Source organism: Cherax quadricarinatus, chromosome 48 (genome assembly GCF_038502225.1).
Source record: "Cherax quadricarinatus isolate ZL_2023a chromosome 48, ASM3850222v1, whole genome shotgun sequence".
Classification (NCBI taxonomy): Eukaryota; Metazoa; Arthropoda; class Malacostraca; order Decapoda; family Parastacidae; genus Cherax; species Cherax quadricarinatus.
In genome coordinates, this window is record NC_091339.1 from 18728035 (window position 1) to 18742921 (window position 14887).

The following is a 14887-nucleotide window of genomic DNA, read 5'->3' on the forward strand; positions in this document are numbered from 1 at the left end:
CTATTGACTGCACGAGGATCATTAGTTAAGATTGCATTTCACCTGTACATCAGCAAAGTTACGTTAATACTTTTTTTAGTGATAAAAGTAAATTCTCAGTTTATATACATTGTGAGATATATACATCTTGGCGTATACACCAATGTTTAGCTAATATTAAGTATAAAATACCGACACGATGAAAGACCTTTAATGACGTTTCGCGTAATCCATGGGAGTTGTCATTAAAGAATGGCATTATACTGCATGTCTCTTTTTGACTAGTGTAGCCTTGGAAGTGCTACTAGGTTTGTAATGTGTGCAAGCTCCCACACTTCCTTTAGTTCGTGGTTCCCACTCCCCGCAACATAACCATTATATATTATTCTTATTATTATTATTATTATTATTATTATTATTATTATATTACAACATTTTGGGAAAGGGAGGTCTGAAATAAAGACGTGAAGAGAAAGACAAATTATTGCATTCTTATTTTTTTTTTTTTTTTGAACGAGAAGGAAAGCAATTAAAAGGGTTGAACAAAATACGTTCCAAATAAATAATGTTGTATCTAACATTATTTATTGGCCTTTTAAATAAATTCCTACACTGCAAAAACTAGAAATAACTTGCATATATATAAAAATTGTACCAACGCTTACCTGCCCACTCCTGTTTGCCGTTTTTCACGTTTACTCTATACTTTAAGTTCTGCCCTCCATGGCACTAGTGTCATCTAAGGCACTTTAACACTGACGTATGTGTTATACACACGTATAATTCCCTGGTGTCTCATGATTGTGTCTGAGAGCACCACCACACCTCATCACCTGTCGTAGCTTGACACTCGCACTCTATCAGCTCATCAGCTGCTATAAATCACATCACCACCTGCTCTGAGGACACACAAGACGGCTGTCACATTATAATTCACCAGAGGACACTTAATTGAGGCACACCGGGCACTGGATATTAATGTGTAGAGGAGTGGGGACTGCGGTGTGAGGGAGGTAGTGGACCGCTCCTGCACGACTTGTACCTTGCAGCCACTCACACCTGTTGGCGGACGTACGAGCGACCACCAAAACAAAACCCTTTTACTCTCTTATAACTCGTGTATACTTCATCGGATGATCAGGTCCTCTTCCTCTGTGAGCATGACGACTTTATGTACTTGTTATCTCACAATATTTCTTGTTGGAGATAGAGTAATGAGAGGCATTCAAATGGTCCTCATCCAACGTTGGAGACGTGACTGGACTAGACGAACTTCTGCCACGCGCCCTGTATGATGTTTTACTTTCTGGCCAGAAAAAACACCCCCATAAAAAGCTCAATCAGTTTTGCGATGAATTGTATGAATATTACAAAACTTCTGTGAGAATACTCATCTTGGATTGTCTTTCACACGAATGGTATTTATTTGTTTTAAGTGATAGAGCAGGTGAGTGGCTGGACCTTGGGAACTCAAGATATTCCCTGGGGCTCCAACTTCCCAGTGGACTTAGCAAGTGTGACCATTTGGTACGTTTTTATTTTGGTTCAACTCGGGCTTACACCAAGTGACACTACTCGTCCACTTTTCCACAAATAGGACATGCATACCGAACGTCTCTTCACATAGTGTAAACCTATAAAATATAGGATCCTGTTTTAAATTGTTTAGTAAAGGCTAAGTACGTTTGTGTCTCTAAGTTGGCTTTGGCGGCACCCACCAATTTGTTAACGTTGCCTCTGGAACCAACCCAGGTGAAGATTACTGATTTTATTGACTTTTGATCTTTAAAGGAAAATAGGCCTTGTAGCAAATTACACAATGGTCCCATAAAACAAAAATGCAATACTATGCAATTTAAAGCTTGGTGAGACCACTAGATATGCAATGATTCCTGGGCTGCAAGTGATTAAGTAGACAACGAGCAGTGGGAGCTTGACGCTGCCAAGAAGAAAACGAACTTTATAAAAAAAAAAAAATTGGCGATTTAGCAGACAGTGCATCTCACGGTAATACTGGAATGTAAACAAAGGTGGCGCAACTCAGGAAACGGGCTGGACTCGAATCCATGGCAAGCCAGTCCTAGTGGTTAGAACACTGGCTTACTAATTTTAAGTCTAGCATGCCGTGGGCATGCTAATTGACCAGTTTTACATATTCGGCACGACATATATATATATATATATTATATATATATATATATATATATATATATATATATATATATATATATATATATATATATATATATATATATATATATATATATATATATATATATATATATATATATATATATATATATATATATATATATATTATACTGAAAGTTTAATCACTGTTATAGGTATTAAAATATTCGCGACTGATGATGAACGTCGTGTAGTTGATAGGCTTTAAACCTCATTAATCAACCAACCGAGTAAGTGAGAGGGCCCAAGAAATGCGTCAGTTCAGAGAATCTTGTGGTATTAGATAATTGGCGAAGTAATTACCTGGCTGCTGCTGGAAGCGGCAGAATTCATTTTGAGCCTCGACATGACACGTCTCGCCGGAAACGGCTCTCATCAAATTATCTCTTAAAATTCTGAGTGTCTCGTATTTATGTTCCTCCATTTTAAAATTCGCAGGTTCCTATTTTTATTCTTCCCTTGTTTTCCACAATTAGAAATATGTCAATCATTTCATTTTAATGTATCCACCATTGTGTCTGTTTTCCAACTGACGTGTTGGTTTGTTAATAGGATACTAGTCGGTAACAAAGCCCTCAATACGTTAAGAACTCAACACTGTACGTATGTGTGTCGAAAGTCATTAATATCAACACTCAGCATTATTCAGTAAAGTCATGAACAGATGAACAGGGTATGTAGTTAAACCACAAGGGTAAAAAACAGTACTTGATGATGGTTTGCGTGGTTGGTTAACGGGATTTAGAGCCTATCGACTATATGAGGGTCATTAAGACTGTTACTTGTCCACCACCAGTCAAAAATGCTCTAATCCCTAACGTAGGAATTAAACTCTTTGCGTGTATACACTGCGAGACATACACCTCACGGTGTATATAACCTGTGACCGACATGAATCATTATCAAGGTATATGTTACTAGGTATAAAAAATTCTTACCGATGCATATCAGTGCAGTGTTGTGTTTAAATAGTATCCAACTACATGTAGGGTGGGACACAGTCTCTGCACCACATACACTATACGTTAGTACTTGGTAAATATATTTATACATTCACCAGAGAATTCACGATGCAGTGACTAACAAATTACGAAGATATGTCATCTCGTGGGCGTTACTGCGGATCTGCATGAAAGCATTCCTGAACCTTACCTACGGTCCACGAGAGCAGTTATTGCATAAATTAATTTTTATTTTGCTTATCCGACAAAACGGTCGTTGCTTTTTAAGCTAGGATTATTAGTTTGTCTTGTTCGGAGGTATACCATCTTTTAGGAGTGAAGAAGAGCAGAATGTAAGTGTAGTGGAGGTACGTGAGGCATTACGTAGAATGAAAGGGGGTAAAGCAGCTGGAACTGATGGGATCATGACAGAAATGTTAAAAGCAGGGGGGGATATAGTGTTGGAGTGGTTGGTACTTTTGTTTAATAAATGTATGAAAGAGGGGAAGGTACCTAGGGATTGGCGGAGAGCATGTATAGTCCCTTTATATAAAGGGAAAGGGGACAAAAGAGATTGTAAAAATTATAGAGGAATAAGTTTACTGAGTATACCAGGAAAAGTGTATGGTAGGGTTATAATTGAAAGAATTAGAGGTAAGACAGAACGTAGGATTGCGGATGAACAGGGAGGCTTCAGAGTGGGTAGGGGATATGTAGATCAAGTGTTTACATTGAAGCATATATGTGAACAGTATTTAGATAAAGGTAGGGAAGTTTTTATTACATTTATGGATTTAGAAAAGGCATATGATAGAGTGGATAGAGGAGCAATGTGGCAGATGTTGCAAGTATATGGAATAGGTGGTAAGTTACTAAATGCTGTTAAGAGTTTATGAGGATAGTGAGGCTCAGGTTAGGGTGTGTAGAAGAGAGGGAGAATACTTCCCGGTAAAAGTAGGTCTTAGACAGGGATGTGTAATGTCACCATGGTTGTTTAATATATTTATAGATGGGGTTGTAAAAGAAGTAAATGCTAGGGTGTTCGGGAGAGGGGTGGGGTTAAATTATGGGGAATCAAATTCAAAATGGGAATTGACACAGTTACTTTTTGCTGATGATACTGTGCTTATGGGAGATTCTAAAGAAAAATTGCAAAGGTTAGTGGATGAGTTTGAGAATGTGTGTAAAGGTAGAAAGTTGAAAGTGAACATAGAAAAGAGTAAGGTGATGAGGGTATCAAATGATTTAGATAAAGAAAAATTGGATATCAAATTGGGGAGGAGGAGTATGGAAGAAGTGAATGTTTTCAGATATTTGGGAGTTGACGTGTCGGCGGATGGATTTATGAAGGATGAGGTTAATCATAGAATTGATGAGGGAAAAAAGGTGAGTGGTTCGTTGAGGTATACCTCAACGCACCACTCAAGTCAAAAAACGTTATCTATGGAGGCAAAGAAGGGAATGTATGAAAGTATAGTAGTACCAACACTCTTATATGGATGTGAAGCTTGGGTGGTAAATGCAGCAGCGAGGAGACGGTTGGAGGCAGTGGAGATGTCCTGTCTAAGGGCAATGTATGGTGTAAATATTATGCAGAAAATTCGGAATGTGGAAATTAGGAGAAGGTGTGAAGTTAATAAAAGCATTAGTCAGAGGGCAGAAGAGGGGTTGTTGAGGTGGTTTGGTCATTTAGAGAGAATGGATCAAAGTAGAATGACATGGAAAGCATATAAATCTATAGGGGAAGGAAGGAGGGGTAGGGGTCGTCCTCGAAAGGGTTGGAAAGAGGGGGTAAAGGAGGTTTTGTGGGCGAGGGGCTTGGACTTCCAGCAAGCGTGCATGAGCGTGTTAGATAGGAGTGAATGGAGACGAATGATACTTGGGACCTGACGATCTGTTGGAGTGTGAGCAGGGTAATATTTAGTGAAGGGATTCAGGGAAACCGGTTATTTTCATATAGTCGGACTTGAGTCCTGGAAATGGGAAGTACAATGCCTGCACTTTAAAGGAGGGGTTTTGGGATATTGGCAGTTTGGAGGGATATGTTGTGTATCTTTATACGTATATGCTTCTAAACTGTTGTATTCTGAGCACCTCTGCAAAAACAGTGATAATGTGTGAGTGTGGTGAAAGTGTTGAATGATGATGAAAGTATTTTCTTTTTGGGGATTTTCTTTCTTTTTTGGGTCACCCTGCCTCGGTGGGAGACGGCCGACTTGTTGAATATATATATATATATATATATATATATATATATATATATATATATATATTATACACGCACACACACACACACACACACACACACACACACACACACACACACACACACACACACACACACACACACACACACACACACGGGAGGTCCAGTGGGACAGAGAATTGGCAGGAAAGCCAGTAAATGAAATGATGGAATATGTAACAACAAAATGCAAGGAGGCAGTGGAAAAGTTTATTCCCAAGGGCAACAGTAACAACGGGAAGACCAGAACGAGCCCCTGGTTTACCCGACGGTGTAAGGAGGCAAAAACAAAGTGCAATAGAGAATGGAAAAAGTACAGAAGGCAGAGAACACACGAAAATAGGGAGACCAGTCGCAGAGCCAGGAATGAGTATGCACAAGTAAGGAGGGAGGCCCAGCGACAGTATGAAAATGACATAGCATCGATAATCAAGACTGACCCGAAACTGTTGTATAGCCACATCAGGAGGAAGACAACAGTCAAAGACCAGGTGATCAGATTAAGGACAGAAGGTGGAGAACTCACAAGAAATGATCAGGAGGTATGTGAGGAGCTGAACAGGAGATTTAAGGAAGTTTTTACAGCAGAGACAGGAAGGGCTGTGGGAAGACAGCACAGAAGGGAACATCAAGAGGGAATATACCAACAAGTGTTGGATGACATACGAACAACTGAGGAGGAGGTGAAGAAGCTCTTAAGTGACCTTGACACCTCAAAGGCGATGGGACCGGACAACATCTCCCCATGGGTCCTTAGAGAAGGAGCAGAGATGCTGTGCGTGCCTCTAACCACAATCTTCATCACATCCCTTGAAACTGGGCAACTACCTGAGAAATGGAAGACAGCTAATGTAGTCCCCATATTTAAGAAAGGAAACAGAAACGAGGCACTAAACTACAGACCTGTGTCTCGGACATGTATTGTGTGCAAAGTCATGGAGAAGATTATATCAGGAGGAGAGTGGTCGAACACCTGGAAAGGAACAAGATTATAAATGAAAACCAGCATGGGTTCATGGAAGGCAAATCCTGTATCACAAACCTCCTGGAGTTTTATGACAAGGTAACAGAAGTAAGACACGAGATAGAGGGGTGGGTAGATTGCGTTTTCCTAGACTGCACGAAGGCCTTTGACACAGTTCCCCACAAGAGATTAGTGCAGAAGCTGGAGGATCAGGCGCATGTAAAAGGGAGGGCACTGCAATGGATAAGGGAATACCTGACAGGGAGGCAGCAACGAGTCATGGTACGTGAAGAGGTATCACAGTGGGCGCCTGTTACGAGCGGGGTCCCACAGGGGTCAGTTCTAGGACCAGTGCTATTTTTGATATATGTGAACGACATGATGGAAGGAATAGACTCTGAAGTGTCCCTGTTCGCAGATGACATGAAGTTGATGAGAAGAATTAAATCGGACGAGGATGAGGCAGGACTGCAAAGAGACCTGGACAGGCTGGACATGTGGTCCAGTAACTGGCTTCTCGAATTCAATCCAGCCAAATGCAAAGTCATGAAGATTGGGGAGGGGCAAAGAAGACCGCAGACAGAGTATAGGCTAGGTAGACAAAGACTACAGACCTCACTCAGGGAGAAAGACCTTGGGGTGACCATAACACCGACCACATCACCGGAGGCACACATCAACCAAATAACTGCTGCAGCATACGGGCGCCTGGCAAACCTGAGAATAGCGTTCCGATACCTTAATAAGGAATCGTTCAAGACACTGTACACTGTGTATGTTAGGCCCATACTGGAGTATGCAGCACCAGTCTGGAACCCACACCTGGTCAAGCACGTCAAGAAGTTAGAGAAAGTACAAAGGTTTGCAACAAGGCTAGTCCCAGAGCTCAAGGGAATGTCGTACGAGGAAAGGTTAAGGGAAATCGGACTGACGACACTGGAGGACAGAAGGGTCAGGGGAGACATGATAACGACATACAAGATACTGCGGGGAATAGACAAGGTGGACAGAGATAGGATGTTCCAGAGAGGGGACACAGGGACAAGGGGTCACAACTGGAAGCTGAAGACTCAGACGAGTCACAGGGACGTTAGGAAGTATTTCTTCAGTCATAGAGTTGTCAGCAAGTGGAATAGCCTAGCAAGTGAAGTAGTGGAGGCAGGAACCATACATAGTTTTAAGAAGAGGTATGACAAAGCTCAGGAAGCAGAGAGAGAGAGGACCCAGTAACGATCAGTGAAGAGGCGGGGCCAGGAGCTGAGTCTCGACCCCTGCAACCACAATTAGGTGAGTACACACACCGAGTAGTCAGGAAGTGGAACAGTTTGGGAAGCGATGTAGTGGAGGCAGGATCCATACATAGCTTTAAGCAGAGGTATGATAAAGCTCACGGTTCAGGGAGAGTGACCTAGTAGCGACCAGTGAAGAGGCGGGGCCAAGAGCTAGGACTCGGCCCCTGAAACCTCAACTAGGTGAGTACACACTCAGATACGCCCACCAGCCGCCCTCATGGAATCACATTGTATCCCCCTGGATGAACGGTAGACTGGTGTGGAATTGTATTTGTGCTGGTCAGCAGGGCGGTGCTGCTGATCAAAGGGAAGATCACAAACTTAACAAGTATAAGAACTTGGCCCACCAGTACCACTTCATTCCTATACGATCAGACTCCTTACGTCTGGAAAAAGGATGCCATGGACTTTCTCCTAGAGGAGGATTCCACTCATCGAAGCCACTAGACCCGAGGTCTGCCATCTCTCTTTTCCAGTGTGTCAGTGTGGCATCCCAGGGAACGTCTGCTGTATCATGGGTTCCCAACCGGCGTCTGAAGAACTCAGGAGCTTTACAACTTAATTTAAAAGTTTCCTTAATCTTTACAAGTCTGCATGCATATAAATTCCCAAACTCCTGTATTCATCGGTGTGTAACTATAGGTTCTACTGTATCATTCAAATAAAGGTTTTATATATACCCTTTTTATGCCTTTATTTTAAAAATGTTTTGTTATTCCCTATATTTTTTCATTATTTTTTTTATTAACGCATATGTCATAAAACATAAGAGACCCAAACGTTCACTTTCCACGATTTATGCTGAATTAATTGTGTTTGGTAATTTATATGCTAATTTCTCAAATTTCAAGCATTCTGCCTATCTTTGTTTATATTCAAATGAGATTTGAAATATGACAGTAACAATATTTAGATGATGACTGCAAGGGTAAATTAGATGTGTATGTGCATCTGTGTTGGAGGCCTGGGTTTAAAGCCTTTCTACTGCATGATGTGGGCAACCTGCACACCACCAGTCAAAGAATGCTTTAATTCCTAATGTAAGGATTATAATAAACTCAGAGTATATACAGAGATATATACCTCTTGATGTATATTCACTGAAATATATACTCCAATTGGTGAATATACAGATATATACACCTTTCGGTGTATACATACTAATATATACAACTCTTTTTTACATTATATGCACTGATATACACCTGTCCGTGTATATACACCGATATAAAGCTCTCTGTATGTATACACTGATAACCTCTCTGCGTATATACACTGACAAATACATACTCTTTCAGCGTACTACATGCCTGGATGTACTGTACATGTCCCGCCCTAAGTAATAAATATTGTATTCAACTAGGCTGTTAATACCGATAATTCCCATTATCTTCAACCCATACTCATTTCTCTCTCGAGTTTCTTCCCTAATTACATCAATATAAAAATGGAGGTGTCATTACCCAGCACGTTCAGTATATACTTGCTTGGCCAGGCTGACAACCTGGGGCCACGGTAAACAGATCAGCCAACCAAACCCACAGTAGGTGTGAGACCACCTTCATGGGAGGTTAGCTAGTAACCATTTGACAAAAGCAACTGTGGACAGACGTGCTCCTCCACAAGGTTTTCGTATCTTTCCACTAGACTAGAACAGAGTATATGTGCTACAAACTCTACACAACAGAGCGAGAAAGTAATGTGAACGACTTGGGAGTGTTAATTTCAGAGGATCTCACCTTCAAGGATCACAACAGTGTCACTATCACATCTGGGACGAAAGTGACAGGATGGATAATGAGAACTTTCAAAACAAGGGATGTCATGCCAATGATGATCCTTTTTAAGTCACCTATTCTCTCTAGGCTGGAATACTGCCGTACACTTAACAGCCCCATTCAAGGCAGGTGAAATCGAAGATCTAGAGAATGTACAGAGAACCCTCACTGCACGAATAAGTTTAGTCAAGCACCTTAATTACTGTACTCCCTGGAACGCAGGCGAGAAAGAAACATCATAATTTACACCTGGAAAAGCCTAGAGGGAGTTGTCTCAAATCTGCACACAAAAATCACTTCCTACGAAAGCTAAAGACTGGGCAGATGGTGTTACATACCCCATTTAATGTAAAACCGGAACGCCATGAAAACACTACGAGAAAACACAGCAAGTGTCCGGGGCCCAAGACTGTTCAACAGCTTTCCACCATGCATAAGAGGAATTACCAATAGACCACTGACTGCCTTCAAGAGGGAACTGGACAGATACCTAAAATCAATACCCGATCAGCCGGGCTATGGTTCGTACGTTGGATTGCGTGCGGCCAGCATTAACATCCTGGTTATTATACCCTGATCCACCAGGAGGGCTGGTCAAGGACTGGGCCGCGGGGGCGTTGACCCTAGGAATGACCTCCAGGTAGACTCCAGGCAGGTAGGTAGGCTCGTACTCCACAAGGTTCCAGCTCTTTCACTAGGCTCGTACTCCACAAGGCTCGGTTTGTACTCTTCCACTAGGCTCGTACCCCTCCACTAGGCTCGTACTCCTCCACAAGGTTCCTACTCTTTCACTAGGCTTGTACTCCACGAGGTTCCTTCCTACTCTTTTAGGCTCGTACTCCACAAGGTTCCTACTCTTCCATTAGGCGCGTTCTCTTCCTCAAGGTTTGTACTCTTCCATTAGGCTCATACTCTTCGACTAGGCACGTACTCCTCCATAAGATTCGTACTCTTCGATTAGGCTCGTACTCCTCCACAAGGTTCCTACTCTTCCACTAGGCTCGTACTCCTCCACAAGGTTCCTATTCATTCATTAGGCTCGTACTCCTCCACAAGGTTCCTATTCATCCATTAGGCTCGTACGCCACTAGGTTCGTACTCTTCCACTAGGTTCCTACTCCTCCACTAGGCTCCTACTCCTCCACTAGATTCCTACTCCACAAGTTTCATACTCTTCCATTAGGTCCGTACTCCTCCATAAGATTCGTACTATTCGATTAGGCTCGTACTCCTCCACAAGGTTCGTACTCTTCGATTAGGCTCGTACTCCTCCACAAGGTTCCTACTCTTCCACTAGGCTCGTACTCCTCCACAAGGTTCCTATTCATCCATTAGGCTCGTACTCCACTAGGTTCGTACTCATCCACTAGGTTCCTACTCCTCCACTAGGTTTCTACTCCTCCACTAGATTCGTACTCCACAAGGTTCCTACTCTTCCACTAGGCTCGCACTTTCGCTAAGCTCGTATACACAGCCAAATTTCACGCGGCCACAGATTGTACTCGATTTTTCCTTTGTACCTCAAACACTTCCATTTCATTAACAGTATTTACAGCGCTCATAGACTCGTCATAAAAGTGCGTGTTGCTAAAATGTTACAGCTGAGTTAAGTGCCTCTCTTATGCTGCCAGTTTTTGTTGGCATTAATTTCCGCATTCAGTGTGACAGCAGAATGCTGGTTTTACTGGGTTTAAAATCTATTAACTGCTTAGAGGTTCTATGGGCGGCTTGTTGAATATAGCTTCGAACAGCCCTCAAAGCAGTTCATAGTGCTCCCATGTGGTGATGTTGCCACGAATATTCGCCAGGCACTTGCTAAGAGTAACATAAATGTTTCCACCATAAACACATCATCTATCAAAGACGTCACTACGAGACGCAGCCCCACACCTCTAACTTCCACAGCCTGCGTCTACACCATCCCCTGTGGATTCTGTCCCAAGAAATATGTAGGCAAAACTGGCAGAGATCTTGCGGTCCACCTGAACGAGCATGGAAATGCCAGTAATAGAGACGACTTAAAGAGGTTCTATGGGCGGCTTGTTGAATATAGCTTCGAACAGCCCTCAAAGCAGTTCATAGTGCTCCCATGTGGTGATGTTGCCACGAATATTCGCCAGGCACTTGCTAAGAGTAACATAAATGTTTCCACCATAAACACATCATCTATCAAAGACGTCACTACGAGACGCAGCCCCACACCTCTAACTTCCACAGCCTGCGTCTACACCATCCCCTGTGGATTCTGTCCCAAGAAATATGTAGGCAAAACTGGCAGAGATCTTGCGGTCCACCTGAACGAGCATGGAAATGCCAGTAATAGAGACGACTTAAGGTACGCCTGTGTCCTCCACAGAGACTCGATGGGGCATTTGATGAACTGGGATGAGGCAAAACTCGTTCTCATCGAACAAGACCTTAGACGCCGACGGTGTCTAGAAGCCTCGCTAATCGCCGTCACCGACACAATAGAACGTAACACTGGAAACCACAAAATTTCTAAAACATTAGCATACATGATACTCAACCAGGCAAAGCACCACCTACCCAGCAACACAGGAGCCACATGATCTCATCGCATACCCGTCCTCATCCTAACATGGCATTCTTCAGGTCACCATGCGTCACTCACACCTCACTCTCCGCTTATGTATACTGTCTTTCAAGGTCCCAGGTCCCAGGACTGAAACGTTTTCTAATAAATATGTCCTAGTGTTTGCTTACGTGTTTTTGTAAACCAACTTGTAGGTATTTATTACCATGGTTCATACCACTAAGAAATATACACCTCTTGGTGTATATGCACTAAGAAATGACCCCTAAGTGTATACACACACATATCCTTGTTGTAAACCAATAATTGCTCTCACACTAATTATTGAAAAAGACATGAGGGCTCCCCCTAAGGAACTGCGCTCAACTGCGCTCGCTAAGTCCAGCCACTCTGATGATTCTCCATTTACAATCATTCTATTTCTTAATAGTTAGTTAGTTACTGATACTAGTTTTGAACCAAATGTCTTTACTGAAAAGCAGAGAGAGAGAGAGAGATAGAGAGGGGGAGGGAGGGAGGGAGGGAGAATGACTTCACAAGAGTAGACCAAAATAAAACCGGCAACAGCCTTCAGGGAGGAGAAGTAAGAGCAGAGAACCTTTAAGAGGCAGTCGATCTGCAACACGACAGCAAGTCCTAGGCCAGCTGGGTTTTTTCGGGGGGGGGGGGGGGAGAAGGGGGAAGGCAGGAAATGAGGGAGAGTAAGAAAATGGGATAGAATAGAAGAGGGAGGATAGGGGAGAGTGAGTGAGGGAAGGGAGAGTTATGAGTTAATATGAGTTGTGGATCAAGAAATGGAAGTTTGAGTGGGAGGGGAGGTGGGAGAAAAGGAAGAGTGGGAGGGAAAGAAGGATAAATTTATATGAAGGGGATATGAGAGAAAGTCAAGAGCTAAGGGAATGGGGAAGAAGAGGGAGGAAGGAAGGGTGAGAGGGAAATGGAAAGGGGAATAGAAGTGGAGGAGACGAAAGGTAGGAAGGAGAGGGGATAGATGAAGGGATGGGTAGGTTGGATGGCATTGGAGGAGAGGAAGGGAGGAAAGGAGGGTGATAGGGAGATATAAGGGAGGATCAGAAGGAGGCAATTATGGTTCACCAGACACGCTCGCACACCCATTCATGGCGGGGGCAGGGGCCTCCCTGATGGTAATTCCTGGCTGCGGTTACGATGGTTAAGGAGGAGGAGGATGAAGAGACTCTGAGGAGATTCTCAGTTAGAGGCGAAATATACCTCACCCTCTTCCACATGCTGTGATGAGATGCTCAGCTCAGGCATGTTAGTGGAGTTCTTTATATTTAACATTTATAAAATGTAAATCACATATTGTAACCATTGCAAAGAAATGAAAATTGAATTGAATAGTAGCTCAAGACCTTTCGCAATGTCCTCAGTGCAGGCTTCCACAGTGAACCGAAGATGAAACATAGAAGTTAGCTTTTTCCTATACTCTTATTTTTGTTTATGTTTGAAACTTGACACCAGCACCACACAAGCTATTGATGTACAGCGTCACCTTCACTTAGTCATGTATGATCCAACACCACAACATCCTCAGCTACACCTGTTATACAGGATTCCAATAAAACCACGGCCTTGCCTTCACCTGTCATTCAGGATCCAACACCACCACCATAGCCTCACCCTCACTTTTCATGTAGGATCCAATAACACCAGCACCACAACCTCATCTTCACTTTTCGTGTAGGATCCAACAACACCAGCACCACAACCTCACCCTCACTTTTCATGTAGGATCCAACACCACCAAAACAGCCTCGCCTTCACTTGTCATGCAGGATACACCAGTACCACAGCTCACTTTTACCCACCATGTAGGGGAAAAAAGCCTCGTTGACGGACAACAATTTTACTGCTAATGGTCCGGAAAACAATGTTACGTTGATCCCATGTAATGCTGGGTGAATAAAAACATAGTTTCAACAAAATGGAGAGGGAATGGAATTTTTGTAAGGATACACTGCTGTAAGTACTATTCAGTCGAGGGTAGCGGCTACTTTATTGTGCACCCCTACATCCATCCTGTGGAGGGAAGGCATGAGCATCTAAATACATATATGACCAAGGAACTAGTCCCTAAAAGGGCTTTCATAAGTTCGTTTGAGAAAATATATTTTTACAAAATTCACATTTGATATGTTATAAGCAAATTTAGGATACTTGTCGAAAATTATATTATATATAAACGTAATAATTTGTAGAAATGCTTGAACTAAATTATTATTATTATATTTAAAAATAAGATGCATATGTATCAGTGTATATATAATGAATTTACTTAAATTCCTATTCTTATTAAAATATTCTTGGCAGGTGAAGAGGTGACATGCAACATTATTGACCCTCGTACAGTCAATAGGCTTTAAGCCCCATTAACCTAACCATATGGGTCATACAGCATTTTAGATTAAAGGAGAGAGACGGCCAGAAGTTTTGAGAATGTTTAAGCAGGTGTTGAGATTAAGTTGGCCAGGGAGATTGCGTAAAGAAAAAATTCAGAATATGTTAGGAAGTTTAGGATAGTTACGCCAGGAAAGTTCCAGAGGACAGCTGGTAAGATTTAAACAAAAAATGAGGTTTCCTGAAGTTGTGCGTACTGAAACTGGTTTAGAAAGTCATTTGGGGTAATGATACAGGTTTAAAAGATCATGATGCATATTGCAACACGTTTAGAAGATCATGATGAGTATTTAAATAGTTTTAGAAGATCATGCTGCGTATTCATACAGGTTTAGAAGATCATGGTGCGTTCAAAAGAATTTTTGTAAGTCAGCAGAATTGTGTCCAATTCTGGTGACTTATAAAATAGATGGATCCAACCATCCCCCTGTTATGCAGATTCTTAGAGAAAATATTTATATTAAGAAAATGTTAACAACGTTAGATTCGGCTGAATTAGTTAAGGTTAGGTTTTTAGGCTGAATTA

At 42.2% G+C, this 14887-nt stretch overlaps 1 protein-coding gene across 2 annotated transcripts in view; it reads right to left on the reverse strand.

Moving 5' to 3' along the window:
• Positions 1-14887, reverse strand: part of LOC128696069 (uncharacterized) — a 218843-nt gene that overhangs the window by 179327 nt on the left and 24629 nt on the right. The window contains exon 1 of one of the 2 annotated variants that reach the window (XM_070094937.1): positions 645-1197. The exons of the other annotated variant lie outside the window; for it this stretch is intronic. The gene's annotated coding sequence lies outside the window, so the exon portion shown is untranslated. Of the gene's footprint in view, positions 1-644; positions 1198-14887 lie in introns of those variants that run through there. 2 annotated transcript variants of the gene reach the window in all.